Raw genomic sequence first — 12,571 nt, forward strand, 5'->3', positions numbered from 1 at the left:
AAAATTTCGTTCGAAAGTTCTACTTCACAACATATGCCATTCTCCATGTTAACTGCACTGCTATAGCTGGTATCAATTTAAATTTGGGCAACTTTGCTCACAGAAGTCCCGGTGGACTTCGAGTTCTTTGAACACATTCGTCAATACACACACACACACACACCACCAAAGCGCACCGATTGGTCTGGGCAGCTGGACACGCCGGCTTGGGCACAGATACCTGGATGCCAGAACAGCACCTTGGATTTGTTAGTTACAGCCTCGTCGTGTGTACACTGTTGAAACAGATAAGTATTGCATCGTGAGCTCTTTGTGTCCTTCAACTACCCTTGTCTTTGATTCTGCGCTTTAACATAAAATTTTATGAATGAAAACACCACAGCTTATTTAAATCTCTAGAAATTTCTAGTCCATTTACAAGCAATGGAAGTGATATAAGCGCTAAGTTCAGCTGGTGCTATCTTTGCAAAGAAGATTCCTTCCTCGGCAATGTGCTTGTCGTAGGATGTTGCTCGGTAGAGCAATCCATTAAGCAACCAAAACAGATGAAAAAGAAGCAATACAGGATGACTTATGTCGTCCATAGTCACTTCGAAAAAATTTCGTCAGCTTCCTAAATTTTGACTGTTCATTTGCCGCCGCAAAGATCTTAACCGCGTATCAACTATCTCCACAGCCACCTGCGACCCCGTTACCTTCACCTTCTTGCTGCAGGAATGTAATTTCTGACGCACTCACCTTGTGACCATACTAACTTGACGTAAACGTGTGTTTCCACATTTAGATAAATACGTCTGCTTCCGCTTAAGGGGACACTAAAGGGAAATAATGAAATTAAAAACATGGATTGAGTATTCCTCGCGAACGATGCCAACATTTATTAATGCGAAAGCATTACTAAGCTATGTCGACACCGGTAGTGTCCTCAAATTGTGTTCTGAAAACGTGGAAGCAAGAGTGGTGCGGTGAAGACGATAAACTCAATGCTTAAACAATTCCGAGCCATTTATTAGTTATTAGATGTCAACACTGGTCATTAATTAGTATCCATATTTAGAAGTCATAATTGGTAGCATTAATTACAAATGCCTATTAATTACTACAATAACTGCGAGTATTAACGAAGGCAGCTAGTGATGATAAATATTAATGTTAATTAATGAAGCTAGTTAGTGACGTCGTTGGTTGTAACGTCATCCAATACGTGTGATGACGTCACACAAACAACCAAATAGAATAACGAAAAAAACGTAGCCCAGAATGTCGGTGTCTGAGACGTAGGAGCGTATGCAGGTTTCCAAATAGTTATATAACATTCCACATGACGCCATATGGACAAGGAGCCACCAACGCCGCGAAAATCACTAATGCTTTCGTATTTCTCCAGTGCATTCTCTGCAGTGCTCTCTAAGTTTTTCTCAGCAAAAAATGGTCGCGTTCTTGCGAAAATCGCAAATTCCCCAAATCTTCCCGCATTCAAACCGCCAGTAAATTTCTTTATATCAAAGTTATTTTTAAAATATAGTAGCGCTCTATTTCTCCGGCCAACCACCGCGAGAAAGCCAAGCCTGAACTCCGGCTCGATCGCATTTCGTAGCATGCGCCAATGCTGTCTTCTTTGATGTTTTTCCGCATTCAGGAGTAATCCACAGGCGTTGTCGATTTTATGAGCATTGAATCATTGTCATGAGCTCATGTCAACAATACTAGTTTTAAAGTCCCAAAGCGGCTCAGGCTATCAGAGAACCCCTAGTGGAGGGCGCCGGATAATTTTGACCGCTGGTGTTTTTTAGTGTGCAGTGACATCGCACAGTGCACTGGCCTCTAATATTTAGCCTCCATCGAAAAAAGACCACACCGTTTTTCCGTCCAGCAGCGGAACGCCATATCCACTAATCTACCGTGGCTGACCATTAACAGGTTGGTGGTTTCGGCGACTTAAAACGCACAGCAAGCGAGCGGGGCGATTTGGCCTAGACCTACTTTTGTGTCAGGGGATATAAGGGACGCAGTCTTCTGCATCGTTTTCTGCCTCGTTTAGCGGGACTTGTAACCACAGTGTTTTTCCCGATCGATTAATTAGTCTACTATGCATCTTCAGATGCGCTTTCGTTGCTGTTTTGAGCGAGGAACATTGCACAGCGAGTTTTCGCATCTAGCCCAGCCGGTTCATCGTTCGTATGTGTGAGTGGCTATCGAACTCCAGAACAGAAGTGAGAACATGCCCTATTGTAAGGCCTAATTCCTCATATCAATGAAACGGCGCTACAAAACGGGACAAGGAGACAAAGGTGACAGACACAGCGCCTCTTACTTCTTGTTACCTGTCGCGTTTTGTAGCGATAGCTACATTACGGTAGCATTTCGAGCCTTCAGCGTGGTGGTGCCGCCACCCTGTGGCGGCGTCGCCACGCTGTCACGTGTTTGATCACGTGCTGCTGAGGAGCTGCCGACGGCGCAGCGCCGTGGCTGATCACGTGGTTTGTCACGTAATTGGTCACGTGACCAAGTTCCACTCGTCCAGCTGTAGCTATCGCGTCACTCCACGTTTAACCAGAGCTTAACCACGGCCAATTTTCTCGCGCGGCTCCATTGCTATGATCTCGAACCAACTCGCCCAATGATCTTCCGCTTTGCAACCTAATTCCCTAGTGCAGGCACAAGAACTTCCATTGCCAGGCAATTAATGATCGTGAACTAAAATAACGTGTCGGGAAAAAAACTCCAGCCTATCGGCGTCCGCCTGTTTGTACCACCCGTTGCCTCACCTATTATTTATGAGTGGGGCGCGAAAGCGCATTCGGGAAATCCTGTAGTTCTGAAAGCTCTTATGTATATGCACCATCCGAGTGCGTCTTCTGGTGTGTGCGTCGATTCTTAAACAACCTGAGTTTATTTGTAATCGTGCAGCGAGGTGCAAAAAGCGTACGCCGTGTTTGTCGGTTCACCGCAGGCGAGAATAATATTTCCTTCTCCTGGAGTTGAAAACAGGAATAAATTTCGTGGCTGCTAGCACCGCTGCTGACGTATGTTGGTTTGTGCTTATTTTTTGGTAGCCTACTGAATTTAACCAGGGTTTAGTGTTGATTTCGTTTTTTCTTGTTGTCATGCTTATCTCGTTCTTTGCGCTGTGCTTACCAAGGACTTTATGATTTTAAAAATTCATTTATATATATTGCGATTTCTTCACAGGACCTTATCAGTGTCTTAAAGCGATGAAGAACACATTCTTCAATAAATAATTGTTCCGGGCTATAAATACGGATTAGTGGTAAAATGCAGCTGTTTCTAAGACAGGGAAGCGAACGTAATATTTTTCATCGATCAGTTGCTTACAGTCCTCTTGTACAGGCTAATGGGCTCTTTAAAAAAAATACCCTTGTTTACGGTGCCGTGATTCACTCAGGGGGAGTCGTACTTCTGTGGAGCGGATGATGCGGCTTAGATTCCCTGAGAGGTAGCCTCTAGGGACGTGCTTGCTCATCCGCTTACCTTCCCCCCTCGACACGCGTTGGAACAAAAACTTCTAAAAGCTCATTGTCATTAAGGGCCAGCCGGTTTCACGACGGTACTTTCCCATTGCCATAAAAATAACAATGTAGGAGAAAGCGATCAACCAATCGTGGCCTGCGGGGGGCCAGTCTTGGCCAGCCACAGTTGCAGGAGGATGCTCTGCTATTGGTAGCGATTGCACATTTGTTATCATGCGACGCTAGCTTATCAATGTAGTCCAACTTAGTATTCCACTTTAGAGACGTATTAAGATTTTGAAAGCAAGCCTTTCCTCCAGAAAAATATCTTTGCGCCAGAGCTTGCTTTACAGTCTACTGGACCACATGTTTGGCGCCAAGACAATCCATTCTCTCAATTTTCCCTTAGCCTCACCGTTATGGCAGATCAACAGTGTATTAGCTCATAACTTTCCATCAAAGTGAACCTTGAGCCTTGGTATATATCTGAAGCCTAATATGTCTGCTCGAAAAAAGAACACTTTCGTAGCACCTGTGTACCAACAAATTATCTCAGAGAGATTGCCGGCCCGAATAGATTAAGCATGCAATTAGGCATCTACCATTCTGTGTAAACGCAGGTGAACATCCTCTTGAAACTGCAGCGGAACCAGACTGAACATGAATCCGAATCGGTCTGATATTCGGCGTCCAAATGGCATCCTTGAAGAACAAAAAGTTCCCATGGCATTTCCCCGAATGGGATTCGCGCCACCGCCGGTGCAAACAAAGAACCTTCGCCTCCTGATACATCACTAGAGGTCGCATGCTACGAACCCGTCATATATTCTCAAACTATGATAACGCTACCATTGCTTTCGAAGATTTAAGTTCCACAAGACATAAGCGAGGTTAAGGAAAGGAAAGGCAGTAAGGAGGTCTATCCTTAGCACCGTATACCCCCGGCACAAAAGCACCCGACCTTTTGTACGGAGGCTTTGATGAACGAGCTGGATTTGTGTGTAGATCCATCATGAATTACTTGCACAGGCGAAACCACCCCATGAGCATAAAAAAATGAATACGGAACTATACTCTTTCATTAACGGCAGAAATCTTTTGTGCAGGACGTGATCTTGATTATCTTCTTAGGAGTTCGCTGACGTGCGTCTAACATAAATAGATCTTCATGATACAATGCGCGCCAATGATCACCAATCTCTCGCAGCTCACACAGGTGACTAATAATTGGCTGCTGCTTTTTGGCTCGAAGCCGTTGTTTTACAGGTAATGTCAACAAGTGAAGTTAAATAAAAACATTTTTGCGGTCGCTTGGTACACATCCACTGCACTTGCTATAATTGACTCGGCGCCATGGTCAGGCAGGAGCGTGCATGTCCTTCGCCTTGGTATGCGGGACCCCATCGGGTCAGCCTGAGTAAACTTTATAGATGCGACTCTCTCTTGAGCGTGACAAAAATCTTCGGCCGCTGCAAACTCGGGTGTGTCGAAAATTAGGAGGAAAGCATACGAATTTGCAGCTTCCTTGGCTGTTTCCGTATCGTAGACGGAGCAACCCCCTGATGCTCGCAATGAATACCAGCGACAACGCCGCCACGGAGACAGCTTTTCACTGGATCGTTGGTGTTAAGTGCTTTTTTGCCGACATAGTGTCTATATGGCACTGAATATGCACTTGCAAACCGTCGGGCTCCGAGCGAGGTGCTAGTTAGCTGAGCGGTTTTGTGCGCGCGCTCGCGTGTGCTGAGTGCTCGAGTTTGCGTGTGCTCGCAGGCGCACGCTCCTATGTGTGCATGAATGTATGTGGGCGCGCTTGTGTGTGCATATGATTTCGCGTACATGCTTTTTTCCCACCACGGCCGCGGACGCCAGCAACAACGAGACCCCGATCTGCTGAAATGTGGCATTAATCTGCGTCATTGTAAAAATGAGCTCGGGGATGGCGAACCCGAAACAGTAGCTTAGTTGTATTGTTGCATTGTTGTCCTGGAATAAACTGATTCAAAGCAGTAGATTGAATTTCGTTTGCTGTGTCGGCTTGCAGGCGTTTTCGTGCGCGTTTAAGAGCAACTGGACTTTTCTGCATAACAGGCTGTTACTTGAAAGTGGTCGAAAAGTGGCTTAAAATGTTGTCGGTGCAGTGACGTTCAAATTTATTGGAAACTGTGTAGCGTTGCTCAACGCAAACACTGACACTTGCGCCTAAGCACGTGCTGGGTTAACTCAGTGCGATCGATGTTGCAGACCATACTCTTGTGCAAAAGCACTGCTGCCGCATTCTAGTGTCGCCCGCCCTCCACAAGTCCGCATAGCGCTAACGTGGCAAGTGCTAGCAAAGCACTGTCAGTAGCAGGAGTCTTCACTTCCAGCTTTCGATTGTGCATTGAAACTAAGCTGAAAGTCAGGTCCTCAAAAATGCAATAGACTTGCTCAAAACAGCAAACAACCGCCAACTTCCCCGAAACTTCACACGGTGGGTATTTGCAGGGTAGGAAAGCAATGCTAGAGGCTAATGAGAGCGCTTTGTTAAGATTTCGGGCGACAGGAAAAAGTTACAAAAGACGAGAAACGCCGAAAAACACATGCCACGGCCTTGACAGCGCCAAGCTACTGGCCGCTAGTTCCGAGAAATAGACTGCAATGAAGAGAGAGCACTGATCAAATTTTAAAGTTCCTTTTCTGAGTATGAAATTGATATGTAGATAATAATTCAGGGAAATAAGTCACCTTATGTTTCTTTTTACGCTAAATTATATGGGTGCATTTTTTGTTTCTCTAAAACTCCTGTTTCAACTGTGGGGTCACGCTCGAGGAATACACTTTTTTGATGATGACTGAATCAACCTTGTGTTTTACGAATACAATAATGAGGGGAAGTTTCCGCTTAAAGCCACGCGCGTATTGTTTTCAAACCTATTCTTGAATTATTGCAAAAAAATTGTGGCGCGTTCTGCCCCCTACTTATGCACCCTTTTTTCAGTTTACAGCACGAATAGCAGTGCAGGATTGATGGTAGCTTCACTGTGTGGTGTGCTTGGCATAGATCCGTGTACTTCTCGTGGCCTAGAGTATACACTGCCATCTGTTCTTTATGACATGAAATTTTATATAGAAAATGCCAATGGTTGTGATTTTTCAAAGTAATGACGAGGATCACGCCTTCTATATCTGGAGGTCTGCCCTCTCTTAAGTATCAACTTGCATTTTGGTGTGCTCACTGCATCAACACATATCTCACAGGTATCCAGGAAAACTGTATAAGTTGGCTGCAAAAGTACCAGTTCTCCCCTGCCCTTTCCTGATGATACAGTTAGCAGTCGCTATGCACGTAAAGAACATTTACTTGTGTCGAGTTACAAGCGACTATAGAGGCGAGCTAATAATCTGTCTGCTCAGTTGTCCTTGGAGCCACAATCACTATGGAGGATGAGCTGGTATTGCGTTGCCATTGGATATATTTATTATATCGTGCATATTCAGTTCAGTAATAGCTCTTTTAATGTTTCTATAGTGGTAACAGTGAGCAGCGTGCTTTTTAATTCCAATGATTTTACAGCGAAAGCGGCGGATCGTCATGCAGGACTTGAGGAAGGTGTGCTTTCGGTAAAAAATGGGGCATATAAGAAAAAGTCTCGACACTGTTCTTACAGTACATGAATCAAAAAAGAAGTTTGCTAGGAAAGGGAATGCTCTAAACAATATCTCCTGTGTCGCAGTGCTCTGAAACCCAGCCAGTTTAGGAGTGCTAAACGCTGCATTACTTGTTTCCAGCTCATTACCTCAATCTGGGCCATGATTTGACAACTGCCGCATTGTTGTTTTAAGCCTCTACATTCGTAAACATCAATGTCTTACAGCTTGTGCTTTACTTCACCATGAACCAAACAACTTCTATAATGTTTGTCCTCATAGGTTGTGAAGCAACCGTAAAATGGGGCCAGGCTGCTTCTCCTTAATTTCTTTATTGGTCTGCATAAAATTCTCCCAGTGGTTAGTATATGTTTTATTATCGTCATTATGCGTCCTTGTAACGGATATTCCTCACCCTTTTAAAGCGAAAGGTTTACTACGCCACCCAGCGCGCCATTTCGGCTCGTCGCGCACTTCAGCCGAATGCCGTATGCCGTTTCCTACGGACGATCTTGAACCGCCGTTGCCTAGAAACGCCGCAGCCATGCTCCAACAGATGGCGCCGCCGTCGATGCCGCTGCCGCAGCCGCTCGCTCCACCAGATATATATATATATATATATATATATATATATATATATATATATATATATATATATATATATATATATATATATATATATATATATATATATATATATATATATATACATATGCGCTTCGCCTCAGTGTATTGTAGTCGGTATAGAGAGCACGAAAGAGACGCAGCAACGACAGAACGAAGCGAGGAAGAGACAACGCGCTTAACAGGCGGCAGAAGAACGCGCCGCATGACTCGAGAAGCGTCGTGACGAAGGTGCGGCTTGAAGTCGTGCTATGTCCCTTAGTGACTCAACTGTGGAAGAGACCGGTTTGAGTTCTCGAGAGTGTCGGATTGAGACGCTGCGTAGACGATGTGCCGAGGAAACGAAGCTTTAGCAATTCAACAAGGGTTAACTAGTGCTAAACCAGAGCCAATTTTTTTTTGTTCATTGTGGGGACTGCTCTGCTTTCCCCTTTGTTGGCTTTCACGCGATGCAAACTGCAGCAACAGCTTCGCGTCGATGCGGGGCGCACCACGTGACTCTCCCTGGGTAGGTTGAATAACCAGAGAGGGCGCTGGCGTCGCAACTGGAGAGACTGCTTGCTGCGCGTGTGCGCGGGTACAGCCATTACCCCCTGAACAGCTTTCAGGCCTGCGCACAATATTTTGACGTCCCATCCGGCAGGCTGACAATTGCAGAAGGCGCATTGCCAGCGACATTATTTTAGTCCCTGCTGTTCTTTCTTTCACGCTCCCTGCGCCGCACGGGCCGGTTGGTTGCAGCAGCGTGGTCGCGTTTTTCGTCTCTCGTCGTTGTTTTGCGGCAATTTTGTTTCCGTGTGCGATGTGCAGTGGATACTAAAATGCCGAACAAGCGTTGTGTGCCGGGGTGCACCGGCAATTACGATACGGGCAGGAAGATACAGGTGTTTTCTTTCCCAAAAGAGGACGACACTTTCAAGACGTGGTTACGCGCCATTCCAAGGAAGGACTTCGTGCCCGCTTCGTACACTAAGGTAAGAAATGTTTATGGTATTGTTATGTGCTTCTGGTTACTTTTACTTAATCAGCACGTTTATTGTGATAGTTCGGAAGCCCAGATAGATTGATTGTGGCCACATTTCTTTGCTGCAAACATGCTTATAGACAAAGAGGCTAGCATTAGAATATTTTAATAAGTGGATTTTGAGACTTTTACGAAATGTTTGTACGTTTGTGCAGGTCTGCGCCGATCATTTCGACGCTTCATGCATCGAGACGACGACATCGTACACGGATCCAAGAATAGGAAATGTTCTTACAGTCCTATTTCCAGTACCGCGGTTTCGCCGTGGATCGGTGCTACCGTATTTCCCCACTGCCCTTCGTACCTTTCAGCACCAAACAACAGCAAGAGAGAAGCACCTGATACTGAGAGGAGCCGACTAGAAGCTTCCCAACTCGCCCGTGCGGTCAACGGATCACTGGCGTCATATGAAGCGGAGCAGGTGAGAGACCAATTTTCGTCACTCGAAGAACTCAAGGCGCGCTTGCAAGTGGCCTCAGTGTCAGTGCAGTGGACTGTGATTCATAAAGAAGAGTTTATGATGTTTTTGAACATCACCAACGATCGTGAACCTTGGTTGAAGGCGTCATTGACAGTGTTCGAAAACCTCCAATCTCAGCCTGCTACCACGAATCCGCGATCAAGAATCTTGGTAGCGCTGTTGTACCAGACTCGGTTTGCAAAGTAAGCTCCTTGTTGGAAATTTTGAACAACCTTTGCATGCTGTCGGACGAGTCTGGCGACCGTTGAATTTCTCGCCACCTGTCGCTTGCAGTAAATTTCCTTCTAGACAAATTGGAAGCAAGCATTAATGAAAACAAGAAAGGGGCTGTGAAATTTTTAAAGGAACAGCTAACAATGCTCTCTGCAGTGTGTATTCAGAACAGCACACAGGTAATAGTGTTCGCATGCATTCTCCACACAATATCGCCGCATGCCTACAAGTATTTGAGAAAAACAAGTACACTAGCCTTGCCCCATCTGAGCACTATTAGGAAAGTGTGCTCATCTGTACAAATGTTCCCAGAAATTGATTCTTGTGATGCAACTTTTCTTCAGTGTGTTTCCCAGAGATTTACACATCTGCAGACACATGAAAAGGCAGTGACGTTGATGCTTGACCAAATTCATATCAAGTCTTTTGATTATAAGGGGGGCAGCATATGCGGTGCTGCAGTGAATTGCAGCGAGGCAGCCACATCTGTACACGTGTTTATGATACAAAGTCTGCTGAGCTCATTCGAGGAGGTAGAACACATAATTACGGTGAAAACCATACAGGGCGACCACCTTCATGCCATACTGAAGAAGCTGATCACACGCTTAGAAGAGATTGGGGACAGATTCATTGCCGTTGTTTTTGACAATAACTCTCTAAACAGAAAGGTAATGAAGATGTTTCTGCCAAAGCGATTGCTTTGTCATGTTTATCCTCATCCGGCAGATCCAGATGGGCCATTATTTTATGGGGTAGATGCTGTACATCTTTTGAAGTGTATCTGAAGCAATTGGCTGAATCAGAAAAATGCGGGGACTTGCTTTTTCTACCCCCGTTTTGAGGTTTCAAACAGTGATGCTCGTACTGAATGCAAAATGACTGCCTCATTTAAGAATTTGAGAGATTTACATAAAGAGGAGTCATCTCTACTGATAAAGTCTGGGCATGGCTTGACATCCAAGGCACTTAATTCGAGCAATTTAGAACGGCAAAATGTGGAGCTGGTACTGGAGGTTTTTAATCCGCACGCAGCCACAGCCTCGGCAGCTCGCAGCGGTAAGGCTGATTTTCAACATGCGGCAGCAACAGCAGATTTCTTCTAAATCATTCTTCGCTGGTGGAGTATTGTGAACGTAAAAACGCCAAATAAAGGCTTCCATCATCGTACTGTTTACGAAGAACCCATGTCTTGCAGTACAGATGACCCAAAAGTAGCTTTTCTGAATGGTTTCATTACCTGGCTTGATGTCTCGGAATTTTATGGGCATGACACTGGGGTCCTTACCCAGGACACATTGAGTGCCCTAAGGCTATTTGCTCAATCCTTACTGGCATTGGCAAAGTACTGCATAAGCGAAATTAATTTTAAGTACGTCCTACTAGGGAAAGTTCAAACGAATCCTCTCGAGAGTCGTTTTGGACAGTACCGGCAAATGGCTGGTGGGCACTACCACATATCTGTTCGACCGCTTTGTAAGACAAAAGGCAGGATTCGCCTTCAAAATGCCCTGCCAATCATGAGCACTGATGACTTCAGAAACATCGAAGAGACAAACAGTGTCACATATGTAGGAACCTCTTTTTGTGTTCAAGTTGTAGATGCTGACCTTGATGTACTCTGAGAAAGAATGCCAGTTATTGGTTATGTTGGCGGGATTGTCCGCATGCTACAATGAAAGTTTTAAAGTGTGAAAGTTGCCAACGACACTTGGTTGTTACCGGAAGTGAGACGGAAATGGAAGAAGACACCCATTTATTAATCGCACAAATGGACCGAGGTGGACTCAAGTTTCCCTCTGCCCTTGTGACACAATACTCATGTACACGGAGGTTTTAGTTACAAAGCTTGTGACACAAAGCGCCTGCACACAATTTCTCCATGGGCCCAACCAAAGAAATGTCGTTAGGCAACTGACGCTCAACTCTCTACCGAGGCTTGAGGACATAGATGCATGTGAGAATGGGCATTCCTACGAGCTCCTTGTCACACTTGTTGCAAACTGTGCAGCAAACATAATGCTTAACAACTTATGCAAACAAAGGAATTATCAACTTCATATTATAAAAAAAACACAAGACAAAAAACAGAAAAGCCCAAATATTTCTTGAAAAGTAACTTTCCATAACTTGTACACCGCGCGTTTAATTACTTTATATTGCACTGCAGGTATTTTATTGTAGTTTCCTCATGTGATTTCTTTGACGAACTTCTGCCTGTTGTAGTGCAATGTGCCTTCTTTTGTTTGCATCATGCATGCTTTCAAGCCCAGAGTTTAAATGGCAGTTGTTTGTTTTTAATTTGAAATTTAAAAGTATTCTGGCAATTATGTGCAATGTTGTTGTTTTTTACTGAGCTGAACTTCAGACAGTGCCTGCTGTGGTAGGTGAATGACTTATTTGTCACGCCTTTTGTCTGTATGTGTTCTGGTGCAGTGTATAATATTGTACTATTGTTGCAGTGTCTATTATGTATAATTGTATTAGTGTCTATATTATTGCGCAATGCAGTTGGTGCAGTGAATTCCTTGTGCATTCCTGTACCTGCAGCAGTGAAATAAGTGGTTCTTTTTGTCAGTTATTTATTATAACCTAGTCCACAGTTTAGTCTCAAGTGTGTAAATGTACTGTGGTTTCTTTGCATGTCTTCGACCCTACAAAGTAATATGTTGTGTTTTATGCCGTTGAAGGGTGGCCACCTACTCTGTAAAATGGATGAAATAACATTTTCTTCTAACCTACAGTTAAGATGCGAGTATGGTTTTCGTTTTCTACCTCTTGGCATTTCAATGTGCTATGTTCTGCTTCCTCTCATTCATCTGAAACTCGTACCTTGCCACAGGGCGTACTTTAATATACAGATTGGTATTGTAACTGCGTGTATCTTTTATTGGTGCAACAACTTGTTTCGGCTGTCAGACGTTTACGATTTTATAGCACGCAGTGTAAAAGGCAACATCCGTCTACATTACAGCGCAATATCGTTTCCTGTCGGTCATGTATTTTCGTCGCGAACGATGTGTATTCGTAAATATCTGTAAATATGCATACAGACATATTCTGGTGTGATAAAGAAATATGTAAAATTCTGTCCGTAATCTTAATTATTTTGCTTTGCCCTGATAAATA

At 44.4% G+C, this 12,571-nt stretch overlaps 1 pseudogene; it reads left to right on the forward strand.

Moving 5' to 3' along the window:
* Positions 1 to 8,545: 8,545 nt before the first annotated feature.
* Positions 8,546 to 9,835, forward strand: LOC144121175 (uncharacterized; annotated as a pseudogene).
* The last annotated feature ends 2,736 nt before the right edge of the window (positions 9,836 to 12,571 follow it).

The sequence above is a fragment of the Amblyomma americanum genome, chromosome 1, assembly GCF_052857255.1.
Source record: "Amblyomma americanum isolate KBUSLIRL-KWMA chromosome 1, ASM5285725v1, whole genome shotgun sequence".
Taxonomy (NCBI): Eukaryota; Metazoa; Arthropoda; class Arachnida; order Ixodida; family Ixodidae; genus Amblyomma; species Amblyomma americanum.